The sequence below is a fragment of the Anabrus simplex genome, chromosome 4, assembly GCF_040414725.1.
Source record: "Anabrus simplex isolate iqAnaSimp1 chromosome 4, ASM4041472v1, whole genome shotgun sequence".
Taxonomy (NCBI): domain Eukaryota; kingdom Metazoa; phylum Arthropoda; class Insecta; order Orthoptera; family Tettigoniidae; genus Anabrus; species Anabrus simplex.
Window position 1 is genome coordinate 3,839,705 of NC_090268.1, and position 19,464 is coordinate 3,859,168.

The 19,464-nt window shown below is 40.0% G+C and overlaps 1 protein-coding gene across 3 annotated transcripts in view; it reads left to right on the plus strand.

Annotated features, from left to right (window-relative positions):
* Positions 1-1,432: 1,432 nt before the first annotated feature.
* Positions 1,433-19,464, plus strand: part of LOC136872333 (nucleoside hydrolase) — a 168,900-nt gene continuing 150,868 nt past the window's right edge. For 2 of the 3 annotated variants that reach the window (XM_067146143.2, XM_067146145.2), the window contains exon 1: positions 1,433-1,491. The gene's annotated coding sequence lies outside the window, so the exon portion shown is untranslated. Of the gene's footprint in view, positions 1,492-1,744; positions 1,822-19,464 lie in introns of those variants that run through there. The other variant, XM_067146144.2, reaches the window with a different exon arrangement.

Sequence of the window (19,464 nt, forward strand, 5' to 3'; positions counted from 1 at the left end):
TGTCACACTTCAGGACATCCTGTCCTTCACATCCTATTATAAACCATTATTTTTCTGCAGATAAAAGGTTTATAAAATGCACTTTCACTTCTACGTCACTCATCACTTTGAAACTCACCACTATAGATGGAATATCTTGGTCTTATAGTTTTAAGAATAAAACACTATAATCTTTTACAATCACATTGAATGGGCTCACATTTCTCTTCTTCACTTCTGTCGTGAAAACCTGAAAATTATCTATCTTGTCCTCTTCACAAGTTCACACCAACGTTTAAATGCGTCTTCGTCTCTCTGTAGCAATTGCTGTTTATGGTTTTCAGGGTCCTTTCTTTCTCGAGGCAATCTTATGGTATTATACGAAGGCTGATTGTCAAAAATGGTTGGATAGGCATCAGGTGCAATTTAGGATTCTTCCTGGGGATGTGAATCGGTTCACCATTCTCAACGGGAAAAACATTTTCACACACAATAAACTTAGGTTCAAAATGTTTGATGCAGACAACAGTCTTACTATTTACAGTGAAAATTTCACGATGATTGCAACGAACTCATTTCTCTCGTAAGACTTATTCCTTAGGAATTGCCATAATTAGACTTACAGAGAGGTACACAAAACTATCGACCCATACTAATCTAAAATATGTACACTACATTCTGAAATGACACCAATAATATTAACAATAACTCGCGAACACAAAGGTAAACAAACACATAACCTATACGTTACCACGTGTAAACAGAAGATAGCCTATAGTTAGTATACTAAACCTCCAGAAAGAAAAAGAATCGGGCGACTCCTATACTTCTTTGTTACTATTGAAAGCTATTAGAAGCAGTCACAAAAGCAGACCCGAAATACTTAGTCACAACGATTACTTTAAACTGATATTCAGGATCATTGATATTCCGCCAAATAGAAACCTGCCTTGAGGTCTGAGTATTGGAGTTGATCTTGCTTGGACGATATGCGTACCGTATTATCTGTACTCTGAAAGTAACATTCTGTGTCTGTAAGCTGCTTCTAGAGACAGTTATCACTTCCCAGTTACTGTTTTCCAAACCCCATGGCACTACAGCCCGAAGGCAGATTACGAGGTGTCGTGTGGTCATCCTCTCGGCCGTTATTCTTGGCTTTCTAGACCGGGGCCGCTATCTCGCCGTCAGATAGCTCCTCAATTCTAATCACGTAGGCTGAGTGGACCTCGAACCAGCCCCCAGATCCAGGTAAAACTCCCTGACCTGGCCGGGAATCGAACTCGGGGCCTCCGGGTGAGAGTCAGGCACGCTACCCCTACACCACGGAGTTACTGTTTTCACTAGTACGTTATTCTCGGTAACCTGTTATTTTTAGTTCTCGTTACATTTGTAACAATGATAGGCACGTAACTTAGACAAAATAACTGCTACGTTATTTTTCAGCCATCTCTACAAGACAAGACAAGAAGGTTTTGATGGTTTTGATCATACCATGGATGATGGATCAAACATGTAATTTCACATTGTAGGAGCGTTCTTACATATTATAACATTCCTCAAAATTACAAGAAACTGTATTTCAACATCGTGAAAACGACCAGTTTCTAAAAATCATAATCATTATCGTTTATTTGTATGTTTCATTCATTTTTAAGACATAACGAATGTAAAACACTGCAGCAGTCCCATTTTACTAAATTTTAGGTTAACGAACTGTTTTTTAACTTGTTTATTTTCACAGTGATTACGCTCCGTTTAAAAAAAGAACGGCCAATGTCCGTGAGTAGTGACCATGTGTATTTGTTTTTCTTTTAAAGCGGAACTGTGTCATTGCAGGAAGGGGTAAGTTCACTTGATTACATTATAGTTTCTTTCTTGATAATTCTTGCATTATAAAGTCATCACCCTGGAGATTGGTTAGATCTTTGAAGAATACCACAGTATATAGTTTAAGTGAGGACAGAGAAATGCCAAAATCCGAAGGCATTGCTATAATCAGGCAGACTAGGCGAAGGAAGTGCTGAGTTTGTTCGTCATCCCTTTTACTATTCAGCTAGAAAGTGTTATTGCAGCACCACTGACCCTGTGATTATTTTCGTAAGAGGCACGAGCCATTCCCAGATCGCAACACCGCCTACACCACACGGGTGGCATTTGTACTAGACCAACCATACCGGTACATGAAGATAAATTTCCCTCTACGTCATGTTAAAAAATCAAATAATGAAGGAGGATATTTAATCCGTACAACTTTTAAAACAATATCAAACATTCGCTTTAGAAGATGCTGACCATTATCTCATATGTAATAAGTTACTTTTGAAGTGACGATGTCTATAAAATCAGGATACGTACGGTACATTTGAATCTTATTGTAACAAAATCATGTTCTCTCATGCGGACTTACAGCTCCGGAACTAAAGATAAGATCAGAATGGTTGATGTACGTACTGTTTGATTAGAAATATGCGACATGAAAGGAAACACGACACTCGGTAGATCTTATCAGAATATGCAGGGCGGAGTTTTAAAATTTGCAGTGTTACTTTTTTTAAAGTCTGATCTATCATGTAGGATATCATTAGAAATCTGTCTTTGAATCTGACTGCGATTGTGGTACCACAACATTTATAATAAGAAGAATTTTATTGCAGCCAATGGCCATATAAGAACATTTGGCCAGCAATACTTTTGGGACAAAGTTATGGGGTGGGGTTGAAATTATAAGAATTTTCTTAAATTTCTCTGTCTTGACTTCTGAATGTAAACTTTGACCCCTGATGATGTGTTTCTGAATAAAGAATCATGCATCAGACATAATGGTACATAATGGTACCATTGTAGTAGGAGAATTAGGGCAGCAGTTACATGGTGTAGAAATTTTGAAAATAATCACATGTTTTGAAACATAATCATTATTACCATCCTTTGATAAATGCCATCATAATTATTCTCAGATTTCAGATTCACAAATTATAACCGCACAGGATCATTCTATTTACATAAGTGCACACACTGCTGGAATGGAATGATATGAAGTGGTATGGTTCGCACATGCTCAAGCTATATAATTTGCCATCCATGTTGTTAGGTGACTAGCTAGATAAGTTAATTTGCCGTAAATAACATCAACAACAAAACACCTCTGTCTATGGAACCCAGCAGCGAAGATATACAGAAATTAATACCGGATATGAAGCCTAACACCGAGATGCCTATCTTGATCTCCGGTGACTTCAGTATCCTGAAAAACCTGTTCTTGCTTAGGGCTTCCTCACACTGCACAGTATTACAGTACATACACATGGCATGTTTTGTAGAAATAACACCGATAGTGGTACTATACAGTACTGTCATTTACTTCTTCAAGTAATCCAGAATTGTACGCTGGACACAACTAAGTTATCCCTAGTAGAGATCGGGCCAGCTAGGAAGACGTCTGGCTGCGTATGCACACTTAGAACTATCCAGCGTAGTAGTCCCTCCTACCAGAGCTGCTGCTACACGGACAGATGTGTGCATAAATTTATATTCAGCTGTCTAGACGTGTGTGCTGCTTTCTAATTTCTCGTTGTGTTGTAACTGTGGTGATTGGTGTACATTAGGTCTACCTGTGATCGTATAGAGGGTATTAATATCTCTAATTTAGAGCCGGAAGGAAATTCCAATGACTGAAAATGTTTTGTGTCAAGATAATCTGTGGAGCGTTACATGTCCGTTATAACGACAACACCAAGCAAGAAGGGGAAGTCTCTCACTCGCACACTACCTGGCCCAATCTCAAGCATAGTTCTCATTTAAAATGCGGGCATGGCAAATAGTGTCGAACAGTTTCACGTCATTTTTCATTAGCGAAAGAGACGGAATGTCCTTTACGGCTGATAGTGCATGTTGGTAGGACTTCACATTTCATAAACCATCTTCATCGTCTTCATTCTCGTCATCACCACCATCCATTTGTGTTTTCTTTTCTTGGAGGCGATGGGTGCCAAGTCTGTCTCAACTTGTAGATTAATGGCGTTTGTTGTAGCACATCAGTATTATGGTTCCTTCGACTGACTATCATTGACCACTGACTATCTGTGAAAGTATGCTCATGTGATCCAAATTACAGCATCGAGCACAGGGACAGACGTTTCCTGGCTGAATGCTATCTCGGCCATCTTAGATCCATTCGGAATACACATGTACGGAAAAGGTTTTTTGAAGGAAATTTTCACATTTTTTCCATTATAGTAATAAGATTTCCTTCCATTTCCGTGTCAGATAGTTTTCATTAAATACCGATAAACTTACATGAATATTAAACCATAATTCACAGGACCGGGAAAATTTTCCGATATGGACAGTTTTCTGGTTCATAAAGTTTCCGCTAAAGGCAGGTTTTACTGTAGCACCAAACCAGAAAACACCAAGGCCTATACATTCAGTCCGAATCATACTATTACCTCTCCCGAAGACACTGGCAAGACTACCATCGACTTTACACCTTGCTCACTACAATGCCATTTTTCTCTTACTGTAGTTATCATTGACCACTTGTAAATAAATCTCATTTATAACATGTCTTTCATTTCACCCAAAGTCTGACTTACATCATGCAACGTTATGGAAACCCAACGTGACAGTCCTACACCTTTTCCCATCCATATATTTTATTCTGGAAAAGGTTTATTATTTTGATGAGATAAAATCATATCGCTGAACAAACACTACTGTGTATCTGACAATGCTCTTCCTATGCATTATTTTCCTTAAGACTGGTCACACATGGATATGCAGTCATCAGAACTTTTTTAGGTGTGTTCATTTTCCTATGCTTATTTGTCAAGGAAAATGAACCTTATTGCATTGTACTGTAGGAATGTATGTTTGCTTGTCAGGAAAATGAACACATCAAAAAAAAAAAAAAAAAAAAGGTTGTGATGCAGCTGGGAGGTGTGATCAGTCTTAAGGAAAATTATGGATAGGAAGTGGATTGTCGGATGTTCAGTATCGTTGCTTCAACGATAATGTGTTATTGTCCAAAATGCTTAAAAACATTATCCAGAAACTGATATTAATTCAGACCATAATCCAGTTGTTTCAGAGATTATGACTGAAACTTCAGATAACAAAATACCAGAATGAGAGGATTGATATAGAGTCCCTGGAAGATCCAAAGGTTGAAACAGTGTCTCAGACATTCACCATACCGGAATTGTAAATGGATATCAGATCTGAAGTCAAAGCATGTAAGAAGGCAATTCAGGAAGCATTTTAACTTCATAAGAGGAAAGGTCCTTGATCCAGTGGGACAATGGAGAGTTATAAGAAGCTTTGCAATGTTTGTTAATCCGCACTTCACAAGCATGACAGTCACCCAGATGGCAGTTGTTTACCTAGACTTTTCTTTCAAAGAACTTGGAAATTTATTGAATATTTCCCTTGATAAAATATTCCAATCCCTTATTCCTTGTCTTATAAATGAATATTTGTCCCAGTTTGTCGTGTTGAATTCCAAATCTTCACATTATGATCCTTCCTACTTTTAAAAGCTCCACTCTCTCTCCACTGAAACAGCTGAGAGCATTCACCTATTCAATACAATGTATTGAATAGGTGGTTTTATTAAATTATCCATGAGATATTTATACCTAGAGTCATCTTCAGTACGGAACAATAATGAGAGTTGTAACATACTGCTCAGTCGAGCATCTCGTCTTCATTGTAAACATTGACCGCTTCAACACTAAGCTTTCCCGAAGATCTTCAATGTGGTTCTCATCCTCTCTGTCCCTCAGGATTTCCATTTAATATCTTTTTAGATACTTCCACATCACTCACTATTCTTCTAATAGGTGGATCTTTATAAATGGTGTACAATTCACGATTCCTCCATGTTCCCCTTTCTTCAAAGTATCTTCCTTTTGAAGGCATCCAGCATTACAAACCATTATTCTCGTCATTATTCCGTATTGAAAAATAGCTAATCACAAAGTTTATACAAGGAGTAATTTTAATACCACCTATTCAATACAATTTATTCCACTATAGTGTGATTAAATACATATGGAAATTACCAGAAATTTGAAGAGTACATGTTTCGCCCACTATTTATTGGGCATCATCAGCCTCAATCAATCTTAAAACACACATGGTCTAAGGAGTCATAATAACTTATGTAAGACGTATTGATGAATATTTACAAGTGTTTCAGTGTCAGGCATGGATTACTTTTTAAAGCAATGTGTGACAATTACTTTTAGACGAACATTTCTATTTTTCAAAGTGATTTTAGTATAAGTTCTGTTTTATTCAATATTTTTGTACTGTAAACATTTTGCACCCACAATATTAACACTTGTAAATATTCATCAATACGTCTTACGTAAGTTATGATGACTCCTTAGACCATGTGTGTTTTAAGATTGATTGAGGCTGATGATGCCCATAGTGGTCGAAACATGTACCCTTCAAATTTCTGGTAATTTCCATGTGTATTTAACCACACTATAGTGGAATAAATTGTATTGAATAGGTGGTATTAAAATTACTCCTTGTATAAACTTTGGGATTGGCATCCAGAATTCCGGTATATTTTGCTGTTAATGGCGAAGTTTCTGAGGCATATGTAAACACAGGTCTGAGTAATGGTTAATTTGGTGGTACGAGTCAAGAGTCTTGAGGAGAGAAGTCGTGTTAGAGCAAAATAGGCTCTGTTAGCTGCTAATATCTCTTTAATTTTGTAGGATGTATAATTTGAGTACGTGACTGCTCAAAGGTCCAATTGCCCACATGCCATGCTGGTTGATTTTCAGTCCCATTTTCCTACTGGCGATGAATGTCACTTCCATTGCCCATCAACGTAAGCAAATATCTGCACTGATCTATAAATGAAATGTCATATGGCTTTTAGCGTCAGGATATCCCCTCAGCTCGCCAGGTGCAGGTCTTTCTATTTGACGCCCGTAGGCGACCTACGTGTTGTGATGAGGATGAAAGACAACACGTACACCCAGTCCCCGTGCCGTAGGAATGAACTAATTAAGGTTAAAATTCCCGACCCAGCCAGGAATCGAACCCGGGACCCTCTCAACCGAAGGCCAGTGTATTGACCGTTCAGCCAACGACTCGGACACTGATGTATAGAAAATTGCTCATGACCTTCTCCAGGGCAACATTAAAAAAGGAGGCACATCAGCACGTCTCCCTGCCGTACCCCATTTTGAATATCTAATGTTTCAGACATCATTCCTCCCATTCTTTTACTGCTTTGTGTCTCACTCGTCATTCTCACCAGCCTTACCAATTTTCCAGGAATTCCCAGGTCAGTCATAGCATGATACAATTGCTCTCATATGCTGCTTCGTAATCAATGAAGAGGTGATGTGTGCTAATCCCAAATTTGATTGTCTCTCTAACATTTAGCATAAGGTGAAAATATGATCTGTAGTTGATTTTCCTGGGATAGATTCGCATTGATATGACCCAGTCTCTCTCTAAACAATTAGGGGAAGACAGTCAAATAGTACGTTGGAGGAAACTTTGTATTCCAAGTTAGGTAATGTAATTCCTCTATAGCTGTCACGCTCAAGCTGATCTCCTTTCTTATATATAGGACATATAATTCCTTCTTCCCGATGCTGGGGTATTTTTTCCTCATCCCATACTGAACTAACTACTTTTAGGAAAGTCCATTCCAGTTCTCTGCCACCTTGTTTGAGCAGTTCCGCTGGAATATAATTTGTTGCTGTTGCTTTGTTGTTCTTCTGTTTCTTCATGGCTGTTCTCATTTCTTCTAGTGTTGGTGGTTCTATATTTTCATCAGGGTCATTTTCTCCTTGCAAATCTATTGCATTGCTTGGTATCATTCTGAATCAATCAATCAATACTGATCTGCATTTAGGGCAGTCGCCCAGGTGGCAGATTCCCTATCTGTTGCTTTCCTAGCCTTTTCCCAAATGATTTCAAAGAAATTGGAAATTTATTGAACATCTCCCTTGGTAAGTTATTCCAATCCCTAACTCCCCTTCCTATAAATGAATATTTGCCCCAGTTTGTCCTCTTGAATTCCAACTTTATCTTCATATTGTGATCTTTCCTACTTTTATAGACGCCATTCAAACCTATTCGTCTATTAATGTCATTCCACGCCATCTCTCCACTGATAGCTCGGAACATACCACTTAGTCGAGCAGCTCTTCTTCTTTCTCTCAATTCTTCCCAACCCAAACATTGCAACATTTTTGTAACGCTACTCTTTTGTCGGAAATCACCCAGAACAAATCGAGCTGCTTTTCTTTGGATTTTTTCCAGTTCTTGAATCAGGTAATCCTGGTGAGGGTCCCATACACTGGAACCATACTCTAGTTGGGGTCTTACCAGAGACTTATATGCACTCTCCTTTACATCCTTACTACAACCCCTAAACACCCTCATAACCATGTGCAGAGATCGGTACCCTTTATTTACAATCCCATTTATGTGATTACCCCAGTGAAGATCTTTCCTTATATTAACACCTAGATACATACAATGATCCCCAAAAGGAACTTTCACCCTATCAACGCAGTAATTAAAACTGAGAGGACTTTTCCTATTTGTGAAACTCACAACCTGACTTTTAGCCCCATTTATCAACATACCATTGCCTGCTGTCCATCTCACAATATTTTCGAGGTCACGTTGCAGTTGCTCACAATCTTGTAACTTATTTATCACTCTATAGAGAATAACATCATCCGCAAAAAGCCTTACCTCCGATTCCCGAGTTTATCAAAATGTCGCCACCATCTTTCACATATCTCTTTCCCCTTACTAACGATTTTCCCTATTTCATCCTTTATCAGGCTAGTTTTGCCACAGAAGGGTTTCCTAGCAGCATTTACCTCTCTCTAGAATTTCCTCGCCTTATTCTGATTTCTCAGAAGCTCCATTTCTTTGATATTTGCCTTCATCCACTCTCTTTTTCTTCTTTGATGGATCTCCTTTTCAATCCTCCATTTTCCTTTATAGACTTCCATCATTCTTTTTGTACAATTTGATTGTAACATCCTTCTGTATGCCTTGTTCTTCCTCTTCTGTCACTCTTTCACTCCTGCTTCAATACCCAGTGTTTCATTTGCTGACATCTGCACTGCATTTTTAATCATTTCCCACTGATATTCGATGGCATTGCACTCTTCAGCATTTTCAAGAATCTGTGTTATCTTCTCCTGGTACTGATTTTTAATTTCAGATGATTCTAGCGCTGTTATTTGTATTTAGGTATGATGGGTCGGAGATCCTAGCCCTAACTTGTACCCGTACCAAGAAGTGGTCTGAGTCTATAATTGGGCATCTGAGGCTCCTCACATGCCAGAGATCTGACTTTTGCCTTGCATCTGTCAACATAAAATCAATCTGGTTAACTATGTTTCCATCTGGTGACGTCCATGTTCCTTGATATATGTCTGTGTGGGAACAATGAGGAGTTGACAACCATATTTTTAGATGCTACAAATAATATGAGTCTCATTCCATTATTATCGCTTACGGTATTTTGCTGTGGGGTCCAATTGTTCGTTTACATATCTGTTCCCTTCCCACCTGAGCATTTAGGTCACCAGCAACTATTTTAATGTCATGGCCTGGGCAGCCATCATAATGCTCTTTCCATAAGTTCATAGAATGATTCTTTCTCTTCTTCCTCACATTCCTCTGTTGGTGCATGGGCATTGATTATAGAGTAATTAAAGAATTTCCCATTTTTTCCGAGTATTGATAGTCTTGGCAAGGCCCCTGTTCAGCATAGCAGGTAAGGCTGCCTGGGCGAGGTACTGGTCATCCTCCCCAGTTGTATGCCCCGACCCAGAGTCTGAAGCTCCAGGACACTGCCCTTGAGGCGGTAGAGGTGGGATCCCTCGCTGAGTCCGAGGGGAAAACCGACCCTGGAGGGGAAACAGATTACGATACAACGATTGATAGTCTTGGACTAATTGGTGTAAACCTAATTACACTGTGTTTTAGCTGGTGGTGTACGACAAATCCTGAGCTGAACAGAATATATTAGCTTCTCACTTTTCTAGAATTCTACTTCTGGTATGATACTCCGCTTCAGTTTCACTGTTTGGTTCAACAGCAGTTTTATTTTACAAGTTGCTTAATGTTGCACCGACACAGATAGGTCTTATGGTGATGATGAGACAGAAAGGGGCTAGGAGAGGGAAGGAAGCAGTCATGGCCTTAATTAAGGTACCGCATGGTGCTCCTACGATTTTATAGGGCACATATTTTATCCAGGACCTGGTGTGAAAATGGGAAACCACGGAAAACCATCTTCAGGGCTGCCGACAGTGAGATCCGAACCCACTATCTCCCGAAGACTGGATATTGGCCGCAGTTAAGTGACTGCAGCTATCGAGCTCGGTAAACAGCACTTTCAGGGCTTCTGGGTGGTACAGGGATCTCACATTCCAGGTTCCGATATATAAATCTGACTTACGCTTTATATTGCGTTTCTTTCTTTTATTGATTGTTTGTCCATTATCATTGTCCTTTTCCATGCCATGCTTGTCTCCATTAATCAGTCCGGCTTTCTTTTATTGAAGTTTTGCAGCTTGAATATTTTACAAAGTGGGGTGTCAGCCCTCCATTCCACATCTTCTAGAGGACGGGTAATCTTTAGTCAGGGTTTTCTTCCCTTAGCCTTTGGGGAGGCAACTCCACATACTACAAGGCAGCAGCATGTTCACCAGAGCCCTGTTAGCCAGTAAATTTTTGGGTTCCTGCTGGGCCTTCACAGTTACCGAAGTGGTCACGGGACACATGCAGTTCCATCACACCAGCAGACTGTCCCTTACTTTATGACATTGCCCATCTCCCACGGCATGGACAAGGAGTTGGACTTACGAGAGACACTTTCATGTCTTCCCTGGCCAAAGTTTGCAACATTTTCGTAACACAGCTCTTTTGTTTGAAATCACTAAGAACAAATCATGTTGCTTTTCTTTGGATCTCTTCCAGTTCTCGTTGTGTGTGTCCCATACTCTAATTGGGGTCTTACCCTTAAATACTCTTCATAACCATGTGAAGATATCTGTACAGCCTCATTAGTGAGATGAAGATCTTTCCTTGTATTTACACCTTATGAGGTACAATCACCCCATCAATACGTCAATTAAAATTGAGAGGAATTTTCCCTCTTGGTGAACCTTACAACATAACTTTTCATCCCAATAATAATCAATAATCATACCGTTCTCTGGTGTCCAGCTCACAATCTGCTCTGTATCATCTGCAAGTAGCCATATCTGTGATTCCAATTCTTTACTCATATTCATATTCATATAAGAAAACAATGGTCCATTGAAGAAGTTAGCTATGCGGTTTTGGTCGTATACCTGTGACCTTTCGGGAGATGGTGAGTTTGAATCTCACCATTGGCAGCCATTGGTTTCCCATTTTCCCATTTTCACAGCGGGCAGATGCCGGGGCTGCACTCGCTTTGTGTTTTAAAAGCCCCACACCCGTTTACTAATGTCATTCCATGTCATCTCTCTGCTGACAGCTCGAAACATACTTACTGCTTAGTGGAGCAGTCTTCCCAGCCCAAAGTTTGTAGCATTTTTTAACTACTGTACTCTTTTGATAGAAATCACCCAGAACAAACTGTGCTGCTTTCCTTTGGATCCTTTCCAGTTCTCATATCAAGTAATCCTGGTGTGGATAGATCAATAGCGATACAGTCCATTTGAGCTCCTGAATCTAAAATATCTGCTATATCTTGCTGGAATCCTACGAGTTCGGCCTCACTGGAATAACCTTTCCTAAACCCAAACTGCCTTCTATCAAACCACAAACGTGTCTAATATAAACAGAAAGAATGCTCTCCCAGAGCTTACAAAGCTGACTTGCCTGTATGTTCATTACTCTTTCCTCTAGTACACTGTTATTTGGTATAGCTCATTCATGCAACCAGTAATCAAATAAGTATTTCAGAATTGGCACTATATGCCTTTACTGTATCCGCACCTATCCCAGCTTCCAACTTGTGTATTTTTTTAAAATGTCTTATTATCAAGGGTAAATTTCAGCAATTCACCAGTATTAGTTGCCTCCTTTACCTGAACATCATGCTTATACCTAAGTACCTATACATACTGCTGACTAATACTTCCGCCTTCTATAAATCCTCACTTATACACTCGCTTTGTTCATTATTGATCCCTGGAATGTCGTTGGAACCTGTTTCTGTGTTATGGCTGCCAATCTTGCTTGCCATCATGTTATACTCAACTGACTTTTTCTCTTACTAAGTTCCTTAAATCTCTCCTTACTCCTGTAACCATTTCTGTCTAAACTGCACCACTTCTTAATCTCTTTATGTCCCTGTTGTGATACAAGGGTTCCTTACCATACGGTAAAAGCAGAAGTTTAATCTAGCCGTGTGAAGTTTCCCCTTTAGCACATAACAGTTAGGTCGACCTGCATTCACGTTAGATTTAACGTAGGGTTTTCCTTTGATTTAAGTTTAAACTGTAAGTGTTCTAGGCAGTCTGCAAACTTTGTGTTAATACCCCTTCTTGGGATGTGGTAAAATGTAAGGACACACGAGTCTCTGCAAATAACCTCAGCCTTTGTGGGTATGGTTACCTTCTGATAAGTAACCAGAGGAACCTGACCCCTACAGAGCGCGTCCCCAGGTGGGAGATAGGGGGTCCCTACAGTACGTAGGGCTGGTTGAAATACGCAATACAACCCGCGAACCAACAGGTAGCCCAATTCCTGGGGGCTTTAAAATACTGGGGCACCCTCTCTCAGGGGTCATAAATATGAAGGGCCCTTGCCCTGGGTTATGGGTGAAGACCTTAACGGCATCTATGGCCGAGAAGATAGACTTCGGTACCGTGGAGATGGTGGAACGGGCAAACCTGTAGCATTTGTACTCCAGAGGAGCAGCTACAAAAGGCGTCTCACTCCATGTTAGGAGCGGCCTAATTTCAACCTGGCAGAAGGTAACAAAATGCCTTTGGGAGTGGCGATCCATTGTACAAACAGCCTTAAAATGAGTACGAGTGAATTGAGGCCTCGGAAAATGCTAGGGCTTCACCCTGAAGTGACACGCAATTCCCAGTGCTCTGGGGAACTGTGAGAAGTGGGCTACCAGACATCACAAGAATCGGCATCATCAATGTCATGACTTTGAATGGCAAGGTAGAAGAACTCATAAGAATATATGGAGAAGAAAGACATAGCAATGATGGGAATGAGTGAGACAAAATGGAAGGGGAAAGGTCAAAAACAATTGAAGAAAGGGTGTAGATTATACTGGAGTGGAGGAAATATGGCAACAAATGGTTTGGATGTTATATTGAGAGAAGACCTAGCGCAACATGTGGACAAAATTGACCAGATCAGAGACAGGATAATTAAAGTTACACTTGGATTTGCGAGTGGAATCAAGGATTTTATACAGGTTTATGCAACCCAGTCGCGGAATGCAGATGAATGTTTAGAAGAGTTTCTAGAAGAACTGGAAAATTGTATTGAAGACAAAGAGGTTATAATAATGGGAGACATGAATGCACATGTTGGAACAGACAGGCAGGGAAAAGAAGACATAATTGGCCCCTATAGTTATGGAAACCAAGATGAAGAAGGAGATTTGGTAATAGATTTTTGTAGACAGAATGGATTATTGTTGGCAATAGCCTACATGGTTTAGAAGAAAGTATTCTCAAAAAAGAACTAGATATGGTTGGGGAGATAGAAAGACAAAGACAACGATTGCTCTGATTCTGGTGGAGAAGGAGAAATGTAGACAACTGGAACATGTGACAGCAATGCCAAGAGCAGATTTCGAAGGAGACCATAATGTGGGGGCAGCCAAATTAAGACTTGGTAAAATGACAAAGTTAATAGAAAAAAGGGAAAGAAAAATAAAGGGACGGAAGTTAGAAAGAAATACGGGAAAAGTTTCAAGAGGATCTGAAGAAAGAAATTCCCAGAAATGACGTGAACAGTGTGGAAGAGAATTGGACATTTCAGAAATGGTTTTGTAAAGTGTGCAGTAAACACCTGTGGAAGACTATCAGGGAGGAAAAAGGAAAAGGAGACTCGTTGGTGGAACAGCAGGGTGAAGGAAGCAGTTAAAGAGAAACAGATGGCTTGGAGGAAGTGGATAGGCAGCAATAGTACAGAGAAGTGGCAGAAATATAAAGAAGCCAAAAAGGTATGTAAGAAAGTAGTACAAGAAGAGAAACGGAAGAGCTGGGAAAGTTTCACAGAAACTTTACGGGAGGATATAAAGAGAAATAAAAAGGTTTTGTATGGTTTGGTGAAGAATAATTTACAAAATAAGGAAGATACAAAATTTGTAAAAACTGAAACAGGGTAGATATTGACGCAAAGAGATAACATAGTAAAAAGATGGGAAAAATACTTCTTAGAATTGCTAAATATTAAATACAGTGAACTGGTAGATGAGAAGGAGCAAGAAGAAACAATGGGGAAAGAAGAAGAACAAGAAAAGGAGATATCGATATTAGAGATAGAGGAAGCCATACAAAAGATTAAGAGCAGTAAAGCAGCAGGAGTGAATGAGGTAACTACAGAAATGATTGTAATCTATCAGTTTCATGTCCGTATTGATACTTGGTATCTATAATCACAAAGAATGGGTACCGTCCACCTAATCAATTATTATTAGGTGGACGGTACCCATTCTTTGTGATTATAGATACAGAAATGATAAAAGCAGCAGGACCAGCAGTGGCTGTATAGATTATTTAGAATAATCTGGAGGAAGAAAGAGATCCCAGAAGAGTGGGCAAAGGGTTTAATTATCCCGATATTTAAAAAAGATGACTAAAAGGAGTGTAATAACTACAGTGGGATCACCCTTATTGCCCATGTAGCTGAGGTATTTGAGAGAGTATTGGAAGGAAGCTAGAAGGAGAAATGGAAGAACAGTATGGTTTTAGGAAAGACAGATCAACGTTTGACCTGATCTTTACATTAAGACATACGATGGAGAAAAGATGGGAGTTCGGAAAAGACATAGTGATGACATTTATTGACATTGAGAAAGCTTATGACAGTGTGCCCAGACAGTTGGTATGGGACACATAAAGGAAAAAACAAGTTAAAGAGTGGAAGTGCAAACAATAAAAGCTATGTACAAAAATTATGTTAGTAGTGTGAAGAGAAGTATAGGAAAAACAAAATGGTTTAAAGTTGAAACTGGTCTCCGACAGGGAAGTATACTGTCCCCCATAATATTCATCATAGTCATGGATGAAATTCATAAAAACATTAAACAGAGATTGGGAAGACAGGCAACAAAAGCCATGTTGTTTGCAGATGATGTAGTGATATGGGGTGAGGATGAAACGGAAGTGCAAAAACAAGTAGATGTATGGAATCAAGAGAGAGAAAAATTTGGGATGGAAGTAAGCACAGAGAAAAGTAAAACAATAGTGATGACAAGGGGAAGACAGGAAGAGGAAAGATAAAACTGAATACTAAAATTCTGGAAGTAGTTAAAAGTTTCAAGTACTTGGGAAGTGCGACCATAGAAAATGGAAATATAACTGAGGAAATTGGGAAAAGAATACAACAAGCAAACATATTCTACCAGAGTGTAAGGGTATTTTGTGGAACCAAAATGTCCCAAAGAAATGTAAGAAAGTATTAACCTATTATGAACCCATACTAACCTATGCAGCTGGATCATGGCTACAACAAAATGAGAGGAGAGTAGAATACAAGCAAAGAGGTATTGAAGGCAAGACCAGAAAGGATAGAATTAGAAATGAAGAGGTAAGGAAATTGACAGGAATCTTGAAACTTCAAGACAGGATAGAAACTACAAAGCTAAAGTGGTATGGGCATATGATGAGAATGCGAGAAGAGAGAGTTTTTAGAGAAGATAACAGGAAAGAGACCACGAGGAAGACAGATTCAGTGTGGGAGTACATACAGAAGAGGGGAGGAAAATCACAAGATGTACTTAAAAAAGGAGAAGAGTGCAGCGATTGAGGTCCTTGATTCACAACCCGACCCAGGAAGCTGGAAACGGAAAAGGTGATAAGGACACACGAGTGTGGTATACCCTCGTTTCCCTTTTTATCTTTGTTTTCTGATGATTAACTTTTACTTTCTACACTTTTCTACCCTACATTTGGCCTTACATTCTCACTCAATAATATGGCTCATTGGGCCCTATGCCTGTTAAGTATTGTTCTCGTCCTTTCCTTTCTTAATACCAATATAATGGCCCGTTATTGGACATTATAAATTTCCATCTAACTCATTCTTGGTTGCCTGCGTTTCGCCCTCGTGCTGGTGGGCTCATCAGCCGTCCTTAGCACACCTACCAAGACGCAAGGCATACCGTGGAGGCCACTGCATAGGCTACTTGAAGCCACCAGCAGTGCCAATGCACTATGAGAGACTATGTCTCACTTCCAAAAATTGATGGCTGCCTGGCCATCAGATGATATAGATGAGTAAATTTTACTCATTCAAGACAAATATTTTATGTTCCCTATGGGAATCAACATCTATACTTTTCTTTCTTGGCAGTATAGCGTGGGCTTCGGCTCCTGTAAAGTTTTCGCTTTCGATTCATCTTTCAAATGTGGCTCCCCTATGATGGAAGGGTAGTGAGTGGAAAAAGCTTTCTATCAGCAGAAGGTGTACTCTGCTTGAAACTTCAGGTGTTTGATGTAATGTCATTTCCACAAATCTGATGTAAATTAGAGGCCCTTGAGGCCATTGTAAACTGTGGTTCAGGATTTGACACCCTTCCAAGGTAATCTTAGACGATTATGGTACATCTCCTCTGAGTCAGCCATTTAGCTATAGAGCAGACTAATCTACAACACTGTGTGTCTGGAGGATGGGCCCTACCTAAGACTAATTCTTATGTTGATTATGCTACAAACACATCTCTCCTGAGTCAGCAATAGAGCAGACTACATCTACAACACTGTGTGTCTGGAGGATGGGCCCTACCTATGACTAATTCTTATGTTGATTATTTATTTATTTATTTATTTATTTATTTATTTATTTATTTATTTATTTATTTATTCAGTGATGAACATAATAAGCTTTTTGCCCAATTACAATGTTCACAATATACAGTACAATTAATAGTTACACTACTAAACATTAAATGAAAAAAAAAGACAATACAAAGAATACAATGAATTACCCAAACAATACAAAGTTGGTAATACAATAAAAATATACAGTTACTACATTAATAATTATTTTACAGTGGTGCCTAACACAAAGTAACACATTCAGTTATACAGTTAAATTATACAGTCTTAGTCTTAAATATGACACATGACACATTATGCAAAATAATACACTGACTGACAGAGCAAATGCAACACCAAGAAGGAGTGGTCAGAACTTTATGCCAATTGCAGGGTAGACTGACGTCACTGAGGTATGCTCATGATGTGAAATGCGCCGCTGTGCTGCGCACGTAGCGAACAATAAATGGGACACGGCGTTGGCGAATGGCCCACTTCGTACCGTGATTTCTCAGCCGACAGTCATTGTAGAACGTGTTGTCGTGTGCCACAGGACACGTGTATAGCTAAGAATGCCAGGCCGCCGTCAACGGAGGCATTTCCAGCAGACAGACGACTTAACGAGGGGTAAGGTGATCGGGCTGAGAAGGGCAGGTTGGTCGCTTCGTCAAATCGCAGCCGATACCCATAGGGATGTGTCCACGGTGCAGCGCCTGTGGCGAAGATGGTTGGCGCAGGGACATGTGGCACGTGCGAGGGGTCCAGGCGCAGCCCGAGTGACGTCAGCACGCGAGGATCGGCGCATCCGCCGCCAAGCGGTGGCAGCCCCACACGCCACGTCAACCGCCATTCTTCAGCATGTGCAAGACACCCTGGCTGTTCCAATATCGACCAGAACAATTTCCCGTCGATTGGTTGAAGGAGGCCTGCACTCCCGGCGTCCGCTCAGAAGACTACCGTTGACTCCACAGCATAGACGTGCACGCCTGGCATGGTGCCGGGCTAGAGCGACTTGGATGAGGGAATGGCGGAACGTCGTGTTCTCCGATGAGTCACGCTTCTGTTCTGTCAGTGATAGTCACCGCAGACGAGTGTGGCGTCGGCGTGGAGAAAGGTCAAATCCGGCAGTAACTGTGGAGCGCCCTACCGCTAGACAACGCGGCATCATGGTTTGGGGCGCTATTGCGTATGATTCCACGTCACCTCTAGTGCGTATTCAAGGCACGTTAAATGCCCACCGCTACGTGCAGCATGTGCTGCGGCCGGTGGCACTCCCGTACCTTCAGGGGCTGCCCAATGCTCTGTTTCAGCAGGATAATGCCCGCCCACACACTGCTCGCATCTCCCAACAGGCTCTACGAGGTGTACAGATGCTTCCGTGGCCAGCGTACTCTCCGGATCTCTCACCAATCGAACACGTGTGGGATCTCATTGGACGCCGTTTGCAAACTCTGCCCCAGCCTCGTACGGACGACCAACTGTGGCAAATGGTTGACAGAGAATGGAGAACCATCCCTCAGGACACCATCCGCACTCTTATTGACTCTGTACCTCGACGTGTTTCTGCGTGCATCGCCGCTCGCGGTGGTCCTACATCCTACTGAGTCGATGCTGTGCGCATTGTGTAACCTGCATATCGGTTTGAAATAAACATCAATTATTCATCCGTGCCGTCTCTGTTTTTTCCCCAACTTTCATCCCTTTCGAACCACTCCTTGGTGTTGCATTGTCACTGTCAGTCAGTGTATTCTAAAAAGAGAAATAAAGTGTTTAATTTATAGGTCATTTGATAACTGTGAATTAAAATAGAAGAGAAATAAAAGAACAACTAGAAGAATGAAATAAAGCATATACAGAAAACAGAGATAATATTCAACAGTATGTGCATTATAGGAAAGTATCACACGCCAATTCAAAGTTGATTCGATTCATGAAAAAGATATCCAAATTATATGTATTTAATGTATTATAAAGTTTCAGAATTTTATTAAGAGGAGAATTCTTATGGGCTTGTGTGCGGCATTTCTTAACGTAAAACAAATTCTTGAACCTGCCAGACTTCCGAGGAACGTAAAATGGTATCCTTCGAAGTAACTCTTCATCATCAATTTTACTATTCAATATTTTATACAAAAATAACATCATGGACTTTTTACGTCTTTGTTCCAAAGTTTTAACACCAAAGTGTGATAACATTGTGGAGTAGGACTGAAATGTCGGGTACTCGTGTGACTGTTTCCAGTACACATACTTTAAGAATTGCTTTTGTACTTTATCAATTAATTTGATGTACTTAGTGTCTGAAGTACTCCAGATAATAGAACCATATTCTTGTTTCGGTCTTATTAATGAGTTGTATAAAATAAATAACGTTGTACTTTGAAAATTTAAGGAATTTTGAAATATGAAACCCATATTTCTGTAGGTTTTATTAACTATATATTCAATATGACTTCCAAATTTCAAATCTATA